This window comes from Protopterus annectens, chromosome 3.part0 (genome assembly GCF_019279795.1).
Source record: "Protopterus annectens isolate FY-2018-M chromosome 3.part0, PAN1.0, whole genome shotgun sequence".
Taxonomy (NCBI): domain Eukaryota; kingdom Metazoa; phylum Chordata; order Ceratodontiformes; family Protopteridae; genus Protopterus; species Protopterus annectens.
The window spans coordinates 922,548,059-922,561,489 of NC_056731.1; the positions used below are offsets into that span (position 1 = coordinate 922,548,059).

The 13,431-nt window shown below is 48.7% G+C and overlaps 1 protein-coding gene across 1 annotated transcript in view; it reads right to left on the minus strand.

Moving 5' to 3' along the window:
* The window catches only part of ROCK1 (Rho associated coiled-coil containing protein kinase 1), a 4,526,103-nt gene that overhangs the window by 3,610,212 nt on the left and 902,460 nt on the right, over positions 1 to 13,431 (minus strand). The gene's annotated exons all lie outside the window — the stretch shown is intronic.

Genomic DNA, 13,431 nt, shown 5'->3' on the forward strand with positions numbered 1-13,431 from the left:
AGGCATAAAGGACGGGTAGGTACGTAATGAAACTCTGTCCTGATGGAAGGTGATAAAAGGCTGGACAGCCATAAGAGCCTGTAGTTCTGAAACTCTACAAGCTGAAGTGATAGCCAGAAGGAAAGCTGTTTTCCAGGACAAATATTGTAAATCTGATGAGGCAGCTGGCTCAAACGGAGGCAAAGTCAGTTTTTCCAGAATTAAATTAAGATCCCAAGCAGGTATTGGTTGTTTTCTTGGAGGTCTTAGATTCTTAGCCCCTCTGAGGAACTGTCTTAATAGAGGGTGAGAGAATAAAGGTGGATCAGTGTTGTATTCTGCAGAAATGGCTGAGGCATGGATTTTGATGGAGGAGAACGAAAGTCCACTGCTTAGCAGTTCAGCCAAATATTGTAGTATTTCAGGTAAATTCAGTTTTCCAGGGCACTGGCCCTTTTTCTCATTCCAAACACAAAAACGTTTCCATTTTGCAGAGTAACCTTTTCTAGTTGATGGCCTTCTGGCCTCCAAAATGACATCCTGCACCTCCTTGGAGAGCAGGGCCTGCTGCAATGCTAAGGAATCTTCCATACGGCTAGATTGAGTGTTTTCAGCTGACTGTGAAGAGTTTTGAAGCTGTGCTGAGTCAGAAGAAGAGGCATTACAGGCAGGGTCCATGGTGGGGAATGCGTCAGGCTCCTCAGGAGTGGGTACCAGTGTTGCCTTGGCCAGTCCGGAGCAATGAGGATCATCTTTGGTCTGTCTGCTCTGGTCTTCAATAGGACTTTGGGCAGCAGAGGAAGAGGTGGGAAGGCATAAACTGTCATTGATGTCCAACTGAAAGAGAGCGTCCACTCTCCAGGCCTTTGGATGGAAGATCCTTGAGCAGGATTTTGTCAATTGATGATTTTTGTGGGAGGCAAAGAGATCTATGTCTGGCCTTCCCCATTCTTGGATTATTTCAGTAAAAACTTTTGGATGCAACTTCCATTCGTGTGGATCTGTCATTCCTGCTTAGGTTGTCTGCCAGCGTGTTTTCCTTGCCTGTACTGTGCTTGTAGTTCCATTTGTAAGTCCATGGCCATGTTCCAAAGTGACATGGCCAGTCTGCATAGGGGATAAGAATGTGTTCCTCCCTGCTTGTTTATGTACCACATAACTGTGGTGTTGTCTGTTCTTATCAATAGCCGACCTGGTTGTAGAAGGTCCTTGAAAGCTGTAATAGCATTTATCACTGCTAGCATTTCTTTTTGATTGATGTGAAGGTGCTTTTCTTTATGGGTCCATTTGCCCTGAATGCACCGATCTGTCATGTGCGCCCCCCAGGCGTAGTCTGAGGCGTGTGTTGTGATGACTTGATTTGCTTGAGGCTTGCTGAATGTTAGACCTGTGTTTGTTTGGCATGCTTGAGCCCACCACAGAAATTCCTTTTGCAGACATGGAATTAGTGGTATTATTGTTTTCAAACTGTGGCTGTGTTGAGACCATATGTTTTTTAGGTACCATTGTAGTTTTCTCATATGCAGCTTTGCACATGGGATTAGTAAGATGCAAGATGCCATGAATCCCAGAGCCTGCAGGATTTTCCTTGCAGTCAACCTGGTGCAATTTGCCAGTGTTCTGAAATATTGAATTAGTTGCCCCTGCTTCCCTGGCGTGAGGTAGGCCATCTGGGTGTTTGTGTCCAAATTGGCACCCAGGAAAATTATCTTCCGAGAGGGTATTAGTCTTGATTTCTCTTTGTTGACTGTGTATCCTAGAGAGTTTAATAACATTATTACACAAGCCAGATGTTTCAGAAGAATGTGCTTGCTGTCCACTTGGATCAGACAGTCGTCCAAATAAGGGTATATTTGTATCCCTTGAAGTCTGCAGTAGGCAATTACTGATGCCAGGCATTTCGTGAATACTCTGGGCGCAGTAGATAAACCAAAGGGCAATGCAGAGAAATGATAATGGGTTGAACCTGCAAGAAATCGGAGGTTATCTTCTGCAATTTTGTCTGATTGGGACATGCAGGTATGCCTCCTTGAGGTCCAATGTTACCAGCCAAGACTCCTTGCCCAGCATGGGAAGAAGTTGCTGTAGAGTGAGCATCTTGAATTTTGGTACGAGTAGGAATGTGTTTAGGATGGAAAGATCCAAAATAGGTCTCCAATCTTTTCCCTTCCTTGGCACCAGAAATAGCCTGGAATAAAAACCTTGACCTTGTTCGTGTGTAGGTACCTCTTGAATAGCTTTCATGTTTATAAGATCTGAAATTTGCTTTTGTGCCTCTGCCCTTTGATTGTGTGGCAGGTTTGGCATGCCTTTCATTTTTGGAAAGGTATGAAAATGGAATTTGTAGCCTCTATTTATAATGTTCAGGATCCATTTGTCCTTTGTGACAATATGCCAATTTTTTGAGAATAGTGCCAGCTTTCCCTCTCAAGGGGGCTGCCATTTGAGACCTGTTTGGCATGCAAAGGGGAAAGTCATTGGTTTTGCTTTCTGAAAGATTGCGAGTTGTCCTCACCACCTCTTTGTGTAGGAGCCTGCCATTGTCTGCCTCTGTACGAGCTTTGTGTTTGTCCTCTGCCCCTCGGGCGCCTGTATCTGCCTCTTTGGGGTCTGTCTGTGGCAGGAAAGGACCAGTTTTTGGAAGGCCAGTTTCTACTAAAACGTGGGGGTTGAACCTGCAGAAATTCTCACACAGTTTGCATTGATTTAGCCTTTTCCTCCATTTTCCGTAATACTTCCTCAGCATTTGCCCCAAATAGTACATCCTTTTGAAGAGGGGCGTCTAGTAATTTAGCTTTGACATGATCAGGCAAGGCTTGTTCCTTGAGCCAGGCATGCCTACGTATGACTGAGCCTGTAACAGCAGCTCTACATGAGGCCTCTAGAGCATCAAAACCACATTGTAAGGTATGTTTACTCACTTGTTCTGCACTATGCATCAAATCCTGCAACTCCTTCATGTCTGGTCGTTCAAGTTGTGACATTTTACTTTTCAATTGAGATAACAGAAACTGTTGGCATTTTAGCATATGAAACTGACAGTTTAAGGCCCTCATGAATAAGGTAGCAGAGGTATATACCTTTTTTCCCCACCTTTCTAAGGATCTGGAATCTCTCTCAGAAGGCAATGGGTTTTTGGCAATGGAGGCCTTAAATCCCTTGGGTCCCTGTGAGATGGTTTCTAGGTCAGCAGCATGGCTTTTGTATAGAAATTGGTGTGAGTCAGGAACCCTGTAGTACCTGTCAGGCTTAAATGGAGCTGGAGGAAGAGAGTCCGAGTTAAGGCAGGCCTCCGAGTAAACATCATCTAGGATGTCCAGGACAGGAGGTATAGCCAGAGGCCTGTGCTGGGGTAACAAAAGAAATTCCCTGCGCCTTTTCATGGAATCTGAATAATCCTGGCCTTCCCAGTGGAAGTGTTCCCTTAAGGTATGCAGAGTTTCACCAAATGAGTAATCCTCAGGGGGGGATACAGAAGGAATAGATTCCTCTGCATCAGAGTCTTCAAAAGGGGAGTAAGACTGTTCCTAATAATCAGAGTGCTCTGAAATAATGGAGCCCTGATCAGAGGAGGGGGAATCTTCCTCCACTCTGGGTCTTTTGTCCGGAGGTGGCTAAGAACCTCTGATTAATTAAATCCTCAGCCATTTTAAGCATCTGTTTCTTAGGCATGGGGCCTGGAGATGGGCCCTGTGTAGCTGGTCTCTTAGGGTGCATGGTAGCTTTAGACTTGGTGAAAGCCTTGACGGAGAAAGAAGAGGAAGGTCTGAAGACACCTTGAGTGGAGGTGGACCTGTCCACATTCTGTGTTTCAACGCCAAGTGTGGCTTCAGTATCTGTAGTCAGGGTGTGGGCAGAGGAGCCTGCGACCTCGGGTACAGGAGACGCCGCCAAAGATGTGTCGTCGGTAATCAGGGGCTGCGTAGGTGCCTCGCTGAGAACCGGACCACGTGTAGTCGGCTTTAGCGTGGTGTCAGTAGAGGCCGTGGGCCTCGAGTGTCGGTCCTTGTGTTTTTTAGACAAAACCGGAGTCAGAGTATCCGACGACATGGTATAGTTAAACGCTTTCCCAAAATAATGCTGGGCGAACTCCGCCCGACGCTTAATAGTGCGTTTGTTGAATGTAGCACAAAAGCGACAGACCCAGACGTCGTGGCCTGGGCCTAAACAAGGTATACAGAGGGAATGGAAATCCTTATGCTGTATTTGCTTCCCACAAGAAATACAATTATTAGCTTTGTCTGACATCAGTCTGAGGCAAAGAAAAGTTTCAACGGGTGCCAGCTTTAAAAAGACTTTGGTTCCAAATTTTTCGTAATCTCAGGAGCTGGCCGACCGGCACTTGCGAACTGCTTCTGCTTCGGGCACCGCGCGGCAAGAAAGACTGAAGAAAATGGTGTCGGCTGGTTCTTTTATACCCCTGTCGCACTGACGTCAGAGAAGAAGCGACGACAACCGACGCTGGACCTAGACTTTGGAATTCGGCCGACCGAGGACCCGCCTGACGGCAGGAGAACCCATCTGTTATGACTGCAGCTGTATGCACGATGAACATCGTTGGACTTCCCAGGGATGTACGCTGCTATCAGAAACCGTTGGGAAGAGATCGCCCACTGCCAAAGTCTGAGTCCTTCTCGACATAAGGGGTAGGACTTGGTTCCACCCTGCTTGTTGATGTACCATACTACTGACATATTTGTCTGTTTGAATTGCAATGGTCCCGGTGGGAAGAGAGTTCTGAAGAGCTTCCAACTCTAAAAGCACAGCCCTCATCTCCAAGATGTTGATATGCAGATGGTACTCGTGAGGCTGCCAGGTGCCTTGGACTGTTCTGCCCTGAAAATGCCCCCCCCCCACCCGATCAGGGAGGCATCCATGGTCACTGTAGTTACTGGAGGAGGAAGAACAAATGGTCTGCCCTGGTGTAATGATGGGGAAACCATCCACCAAACAAGATGGTTTTTGCATGACTGTGTGATCATTATCATGTGAGACATTGGGAGTTGCTGGAAGGACCATTGTGTGAACAGCATCCACTGAAGAATCCTCATGTAAAAATGTGCGAGGGGGACTAGTATGATAGCCACTGCCATGAGACCCAATGTTCTTAGGACGAATCTGTCCTGAATTTTTTTGCATCCTTATAAGACCTGCACATGTCGTCAAATGTCTAACACTCTGTCTACTGGAAGTCTCGCTGACATGTCCTTTGTATTTAAGTTTGCGCCTATAAAGATGATAGATCGACAAGGCGACAATGCAGACTTTTCAAAATTTATTGTGATGCCTAGTTTGGAGCAAGTTTGGATGGTGTAGTCTCGGGCTCGCAGCAGGTGATGCCTGGTGGTTGCAGTAAGGAGGCAGTCATCTAAATATGGAAACACCTGGAATCATTGCCGTCTCAGGTGAGCGGGAACTACTGCCAAACATTCGGTGAACACCCTGGGGGCTGTGATGAGACCAAAGGGCAGAGCTCTGAACTGATAATGACCGACTCCCAGCCGGAAGTGGAGGAATCTTCTGGAGCGTCTGTCCATTTTGATACGGTAGTACGCGTCCTGAAGATCTATGGAGCACATCAAATTGTCCTGACCCAGAAAGGGTAAAATGGACTGTAGAGTGACCATCCGGAACTTCATTCTTTGAAAAGACCTGTTTAGTCTGCTGAGATCCAGAATGGGTCTCCAGTCCCCTGTCTTTTTTGGTACCAAAAAGAACCTTGAGTAAATTCCGGATCCTTGCTGGTCTGCTGGGACTGACTGGATGGCTCTTTTTCTTAGCAGTTTTGAAATTTCTTGAACTGCTTGACCCCTTAGATTGGGTGGAACATCTGGAAGGGATTTGTTGGGAATGTGTGGAGTGCGAAGGAAGGGGATTTTGTAGCCTTCGGATATGATAGACAGTACCCATTTGTCTTGTGTTATACTTTGCCAGGTTTATGGGTACAGCGATAATCTTCCCCCGACTGCCTCCGAAGGTGGACAGCCGGGCAGCACTTCAGGGATGCTGGAATGGCTTGTCAGAGAAAGATTCTCTTTGGCCCTGATTTTGCGTACCCCCTCTGCCCCTAGGGTGGCATCTATTGTTATTCCCTCCTCTGCCCCTGGAGGGGAACTCTCCACGTGTGTCAGGCATGGCTCCCTGGGGTTTCCGGAACCACATTTTTCCACTCTTCTGGCCCTTGGGATACGGTCTTGAAGGAGTGGAAAATGGACTCCCACAGCAGAGAGTCTCTTGCTTCCTGTTCACACCTGGTAAGGGTATCCTTCACCTGTGGTCCAAACAGAGCAGAACCATCAAAGGGGGTGTTGGTGAAAGACGCCCTGAAGGGTTCCGCAAAGCTGCATAACCGCATCCATGCGTGCCTCCTCAAAGCCACGCCTGTGCCTGCGGCCCTACTCGTGCCAGCGGCTGCATAAGAGATGAGCTGCATGGAGGAGTTTACTACCGAATTAAGAGTCGCCAGCTGGGAGGCAACCTTAGCCTGGGCCCCCGCAGCTGATGGATCTTGAAGGGTATCTCCTAGCTCTTTAAGGAGATCCCTTTGAAGGCGGGTAAACTGGCAAAAATAGTTCAGCAACCTCATGGAGAAGGTCGCTGAGGAAAACATCCGCTTCCCATATCTGTCCATCATCCTAGATTCCTTATTAGGGGGATGGACAGACAAAGAAGTTTCAGCCAACTCCTTTTTTGTGGCCGCTGCTACCACCATGGCATCAACGGGAACACCTTTGGTCAGAAATTGCTTGTCTTGTGGGGCAGTAATAAATTTTGTGGGCCTGCGGGGAGTTGGTTTCATTGTGTCTGGAGCAAACCACTCCTTTCGAGCTACCACAGACATCAGTGGATCAAAAGGCGGAGACACCCAGGAGGTGGAGGGTCAGGATCCAAACGTGTCCAGGAATACAGACTCATCCTCGGAAGGGTTAAGGGTAGTCCAGTTCCCCTCTGCCTAAGAATCTCAAGGATGTCTGAGAAAGACACGTCCTCACAGGGGGATCTCGGGGACCCTTCCAACTCCTCCAAGTCGGTATCTGAAGTGACAGACTCAGGGGAGTTAACATGCTTCCTTTTGTATTTTCTCTTTTGAGGGGGCTCCTCTGAATGAACGGGGGAGGCCTCGGAAGAGGACAATACACCCAAGTGCCCTGGAGCGCTTGTTCCCTATGCTTGGGGTCTGGAGGAAGGGCAGAAGCAGGAGCAGGCACCATGGGGGGGGGGCGATGAGGCTGACTGTGAGGCTGACTCAGATACCAGCACACTCCTCATGACCTTGAAGGTGCCTCTTCCCAATATCGGAGAAGGCTCCGGCGAGACCGGAATCCTTCCCGGCACCGAGAGAGACGGCTCTGAAGCCGATGTAGGAGCCGAACTCACATGCGCCGAAGCTCCGAGAGGGAGAACAGGGTCAGACAAGGGTCCGATGCCACTCGTCCCCTCAGAGCCGACGAGGGAGTCCCGACGCCCAGATCCCTACAAGGACGGCACCATGGAAGAGATCGGAGCAGACGACGAAACCGAAAGGGGAGGTATCGATGCCGATGGTCCCACGATCCCAGCCTCAGCATGCTCCGGCTCTGAGCTCAAGAGATGAGTCGAAGGAGGAACTACTGCAGAGACAGGTAGAGCCGAACCCTGATGAGGGGGGGGGGCTGGATAGCATTTTAGCCAGGGCCTGCGATTTTAAAAGCCTGCTCACCACTCTCCCAAATCATGGTCAGATAGTCTAGACGACCAAGAAGAGTGGGATCGATGACTTCTCTCCGATTGCAACAAGGGCGACCCCAGAGCCAAATGTATTGACTCTAAGGATGGCGATCTGGAGCGTTTTCGACTCCCTGTCAGTTCCGACAGAAGAGTCGGGCCGACTAGGAGATAGGTACTTCGGCTCCAGTCGGAGCCGAAGTTGGCTTGGAGATAGGTACTTCGGTTCCAGCCGGAACCGAAGTTGAAGCAGACGTCACACCTGACGACGGCTCTGAACTGGGAGCCGGCGGCTTCGATGGCTTGGAAGGTTTCACTGACTGAGCCTTGGCTGGTGATCCTTCAGGTTAAAGCAAACCCCTAAGGATAAGCTTATTCCTACGCTCCAGCAGGACTCTTGGACTAAAGGCGTGACAAACCGAACAAGAGTCATGCAGGTGTAGGGCGCCCAAGCAATAGACACAAGAAGTGTGACCATCTGTCAGTGACATTTTCTGACAGCATGAGTCACACTTCTTGAATCCAGACACTTTTGTGTCTTTAGACATTCCTGTAAAGGAAAAATCAAATTACAAAGAGTACAAAGGGAAGTAGGTAACTGGAAAAAAAACACACAGTCCACACAAGTTACCACACCCTAACAGCACACACACACTTTATAATATAAGAAAGGTTAAACGGACCTACCAACTACCACAATTTCTAATGAAAAAATTTTTTACTGCCTTAAAAAAGGAAACAAGGATAAGCCTCTAACTGAAATGGCTTACCTTAAAGAGGAAAACGGGAGTGGGGGGGGGGGGGACTCTCTAAGAAGAAAACGAGTTTTCAAGGGGGGATTAAACACTAACAAATACCTACAATACTACAACTATGTATGAACACTAATTATTCTAACTAATAATATACAAGTTCTAAATATATATCAATAAATTGAAAAAATATGACCTGAGCCAGTAAATGCATACTCGTAGCAGAAGCAGCAAACGAGATCTGGGTATCTAGCGCCAGGCATCATGGGATGGGGGGGGGGGGGCTCGAGCCAGTAAGCAGCTCTCGAGCTTTTGAAGATGGCAGAGTCAGAGCAGAGGATCGGCTCCGAACCCAACCAGCAAGAATAAAGGCGAGATAGACAACTTAACATTAAACAATCAAAAAAAAAGAAGTTATGTCCTTACCATAACGTACCATGTGGAGTGTTCATCTCGCCTTTGTTCTTACACACGGGTAGCGTCCCTAGCTCCATCACCCCGAGTGACTCATGGAAGAACGTTCCTAAGCACAGTGGAACCAAATGATGTCCTGTCCTTGGAGACTTTGTCCACTCTATAATGAGTGATGAAAGTATGTGGCTTAGACCACATGGCTGCTGCACAAATAGTGTCCAAAGGGAAACGAGTTGCATGAGCTAAGGAAGTGGAGACGGATCTGGTAGAATGGGCCTTAGGTTTGGTGGGCAAGGATTGATTTGATTTAAAGTATACAAAGGTTATACAGTCAGTAAGCCATTTAGATAGTGTACGTTTAGTAATTGCCATGCCCTTTTTATTGTCTGCAAATGCGACGAAGAGCTGATCCGTTTTCCTGTAAGCTTTGGTCCTATCCAAATAAAATCTTAATTGCCTGTGAACATCCAACTTGTGCAACATATACTCCAGTTTGTTAGTATGGTTCTTGAAAAAGGTAGGGAGTTCTATAGACTCGTTAATATTCGTAACTGAGCATACTTTTGGAAGGAAAGATGGATTTGTACGCAGAGAGACCCTGTCTGGATGGAATATCAAGTAAGGTGGTCTGACCGATAATGCTTGCAACTCTGATACTCTACGAGCTGAGGTCACGGCGACGAGGAACAGCATCTTCCACGATAAGAACTTTGAGACATGACGAAGCAGGTTCAAAAGGTGGCAACATGAGTTGCGACAGCAACAAATTCAGGCTCCATGGAAAGAAAGGTTTTCTGACAGGCGGCCTAAGATGGAAGGTTCCTTTCATAAAGGCCTTACAAAGTCTGAGACACATAATGGGAGAACCTTCCTCACCAATATGGAAGTTTGATATGGCCGCCAACTGTACTCTTAGCGTGGAAGTAGAAGCTCCTTCGTGAAAAAGGATAGATAAGAATTCTAAAATTTTATGTAGAGGAGCTACCAAGGGGTCTAAGTTTTGGCTAGACACCCAGTATACAAAGCGTTTCCACTTACTCGTATAGAGTTTAGTAGTGGAAGCTGTATGAGAAGTAACCAGAATGTGTTGAACTGCTGGGGGGAGTAGATGAGACCTGGCTAGGCAGGGACACAGATCAGCCAAGCTGCTAGTTTGAGGGACTGAAGAGACGGGGTGAGGAACTCCCGACGAATGGGTCAGTAGATCTGGTACTGGGTCCAGAATCCATGGTTCCTCTATTTGATAGGCTCGAAGAAAGGGGAAACATATTTGACGAGGCGAGAATGGGGCTATGAGTATTATAGTCCTTTCCAGGTTACTGGCTTTCTGTAGAAATCAGGGAATCAAGGGAGTAGGTGTAAATGCATATAGGAGACCCGGGGGCCAATCGTGTATCAGTGCGTCCCTGGGGACATCCCCCAGAGGGGGTAGAAGGGCAAAGTAGCTTCTGCATTTTGCATTCAATGGGGAAGCAAACAGATCGCAGCAAGGCTGGCCCCATTTGCGGAAGATCTTTTCCGCCGTCTGTAGATTGAGGGACCACTCGTGAGGTAACAGGATGGCTCTGCTCAACCTGTCCGCAATGATGTTGGATGACCCCGGGATGTGCGTTGCTATCAAAAAGCGACCTGTGGCCTCTGCCCATTGCCAAATTCTCATGGCCTCTCTGCATAACGGGTAAGACCTGGTTCCCCCTTGCTTGTTTATGTACCAGACCACAGACATGTTGCCCGTCTGAACTGCTACTGTTCCTAGAGATAAGAGGGCTTGGAAGTGTTGCAACGCCAGGAACACCGCCCTCAGCTCCAGAACGTTTATGTGTAGAGTGTACTCCATACTGGACCATTCTCCTTGGACTGTTCTTCCCTGAAAAAGGCCCCCCCACCCCATCAGGGAAATGTCCGTGGTTATCGTGGCTGTTGGACTGGGTAGAACGGATGACCCACAGTGAGGTTCTGATCGTACACCCACCATGAGAGGTCCCTTCTGCAAGAGTCTGTTATCCTGATCTCGTGCGCTAGGGGTAGGTGTTGGAATGACCACTGCGGGAAGAGCAGCCATTGTAGGATCCTCATGTGCAACCTTCCCATATGAACTGCAATTAGTGCGGCTGCCATCAGTCCAAACACTTTTAACACCAGTTTGGCTGGGGCTTTCTTGATGACCAGAAGAAGAACCTGCTGTTTGAGGGTTGACACCATTATTGGAGGGAGCTTTAGTAGTGTCGATCATGTATTTAGGTCTGCTCCAATGAAGGAAATAAACTGTGAGGGCGATACGCAAGACTTTTCGAAGTTTATGGAAATCCCTAAGTGGGAACAAAGGCTGACTGTGTAGTCTCTGGCTTGCAATAGACGATGCTCGGTGGAGGCGGTGAGGAGCCAGTCGTCCAGATAGGGAAACACCTGGAATCCTTGTCGTCTCAAGTGAGATGCAACTACTGCCATGAATTTGGTGAATACCCTGGGGGCTGAGGCGAGTCCAAAGGGCAGAGCTTGAAACTGAAAGTGACTGGCTCCCAGTCGGAAGCGCAGGTGATCTCTGGACGGTCTGGCCATTTTGATGTGGTAGTACGCGTCTTTGAGATCTACAGAGCACATCCAATCATCCTTCTGTAAGAATGGAAGGATCGATTGAAGCGTGACCATCCGGAACTTTTCCTTCTTCACTAAGGTGTTGAGATGGCTGAGATCTAAGATCGGTCTCCAGTCCCCTGTTTTTTTTGGAACTAAAAAGAACCTTGAGTAAGTTCCGGATCATCTTTGGTCCGCCGGGACTGGTTGGATGACTCTGTTTTCGAGCAGCTTCAAAATTTCTACAGCTGCTGGATTTCGCAGACGGGGTGGCACATATGGAAACCTTCTTTGTAGAGGTGGAGTTGATGTGAAGGGGATTATGTATCCTCTGGTTATAATGCTTTTTACCCAAGAATCCAAAGTAATATTTAGCCAGGCCAGTGGGTATAAAGCCAAGCGACCCCCGACTGCCTCTAGAGCAGGACAGCCGGGCCTCCCTTCAGGAGTGCTGGAAAGGCTTCCCAGGGATGGAATCCCTGTCGTCTTGGTTATGCGGACCCCCTCTGCTGCCGGGGCGGCGTCTTCCATTTCTACCCCCTCCTCTGCCTCTGGAAGGGGTATCACTCTGCGTGGTCTGGAAAGATCCCCGATTCTTACAGAACCACATTTTTCTGCCTCGTTGCCCTTTGGGGTACAGTCTAGTAGAAGCGGAAAAACGGACCCCAACAGCAGACAGGGTCTTTCCCCTCTTGCTCACACCGAGTGAGAGTTTCCTTAACCTTGGGCCCGAAAAGTGTGGCAGCATCAAAAGGGGCATTGGCAAAGGAAGACTTGAAGGCTTCCGCAAAGGAGCACAGCTGCATCCATGACTGTCTTCGAAGAGCAATCACTGAAGCTGCAGCTCTACTCGATCCCTCGGCTGCATACGAGATGAGCATCATGGATGAGTTTACTATGGAGGTGAGGGTGTTAAGTTGTGCTGTTACTTTTTCTGAAACAGCAGCATCTGTGTTACCCTGGAGGGTATCTGTCAGCTCCTTGATGAGATCCCTCTGCAAACGTGTGAAATGAGTCAAATAGTTGAGCGAACGCATGGAAAAAGTCGCTGAACTAAACGCGCTTCCCATATCTGTCCATAGTCCTAGAATCCTTATTAGGAGGATGAACAGATGAGGAAGACTCAGACATCTCCTTTTTCGTGGCTGCTGCCACCAACATAGCGTCGACAGGAACTCCCTTGGCGAGATAAGATTTATCTTGGGGGGCAGTGATGAACTTGTTTGGTTTCCTAGGGACTGGTTCCACTGTATCAGGTGCCTCCCCCTCCCTTCGAGCAATCAAATCCATTAATTCATCGAAGGGCGGAGTCACCCAGGAGGTAGAAGGTTGAGCCCCAAAAGCCTTCAGCAGCACCGACTCATCCTCAGTGAGGGCTAGGGATTGACAATCACCCCTCTGTTTCAAGATCACCAGGATGTCTGCAAATGACACATCCTTAGAGGGTGATTTGGGGGACCCCTCTGCCTCATCCAACTACCTGTGGGGAATCTATGTGCCTCCTCTTGCACAACCGTTTCCTCGGGACCTCATCAGAGGGGGCTTCTGGTGAGGCCTCCAAGGAACAGGGGGAAGCCTCTGGGGGTGGCTGAGGCAATGGGGCTCTATGCTTTGGATGGATCGTGGGAGCAGAAACAGAAAGTGGCTCTTTTGGGGAAGGAGAAGATTCCCCTGATGATGTGGTTGTCTGTGCAGACAATACTTTCCTCATAAGGTCAAAGGCCCCCAAACCCATGGCCGAGGGCTCCCCCAGTTCCGAAGAACACGGGAGCATCCCAGACCCAGGTGCCGTGGGCTCCGACCCCGAGGACGGAGCCGAGCCAGTCTGTGCCGAGGCCTCCGAGAGGGAGAGTCGGCACCGACAGGTCGGTACAACTCTCGGTCCCGGAACCGAGGAGAGACCGTCGGCTCCGCGACTCCCCTATCGGTTCCGAAGGAGTCGAAGTCAATGGTGTCGATCGTGCAATGGGCGGTTTTGGCACCGAGGGCTCCACTATCATCAGGTCAT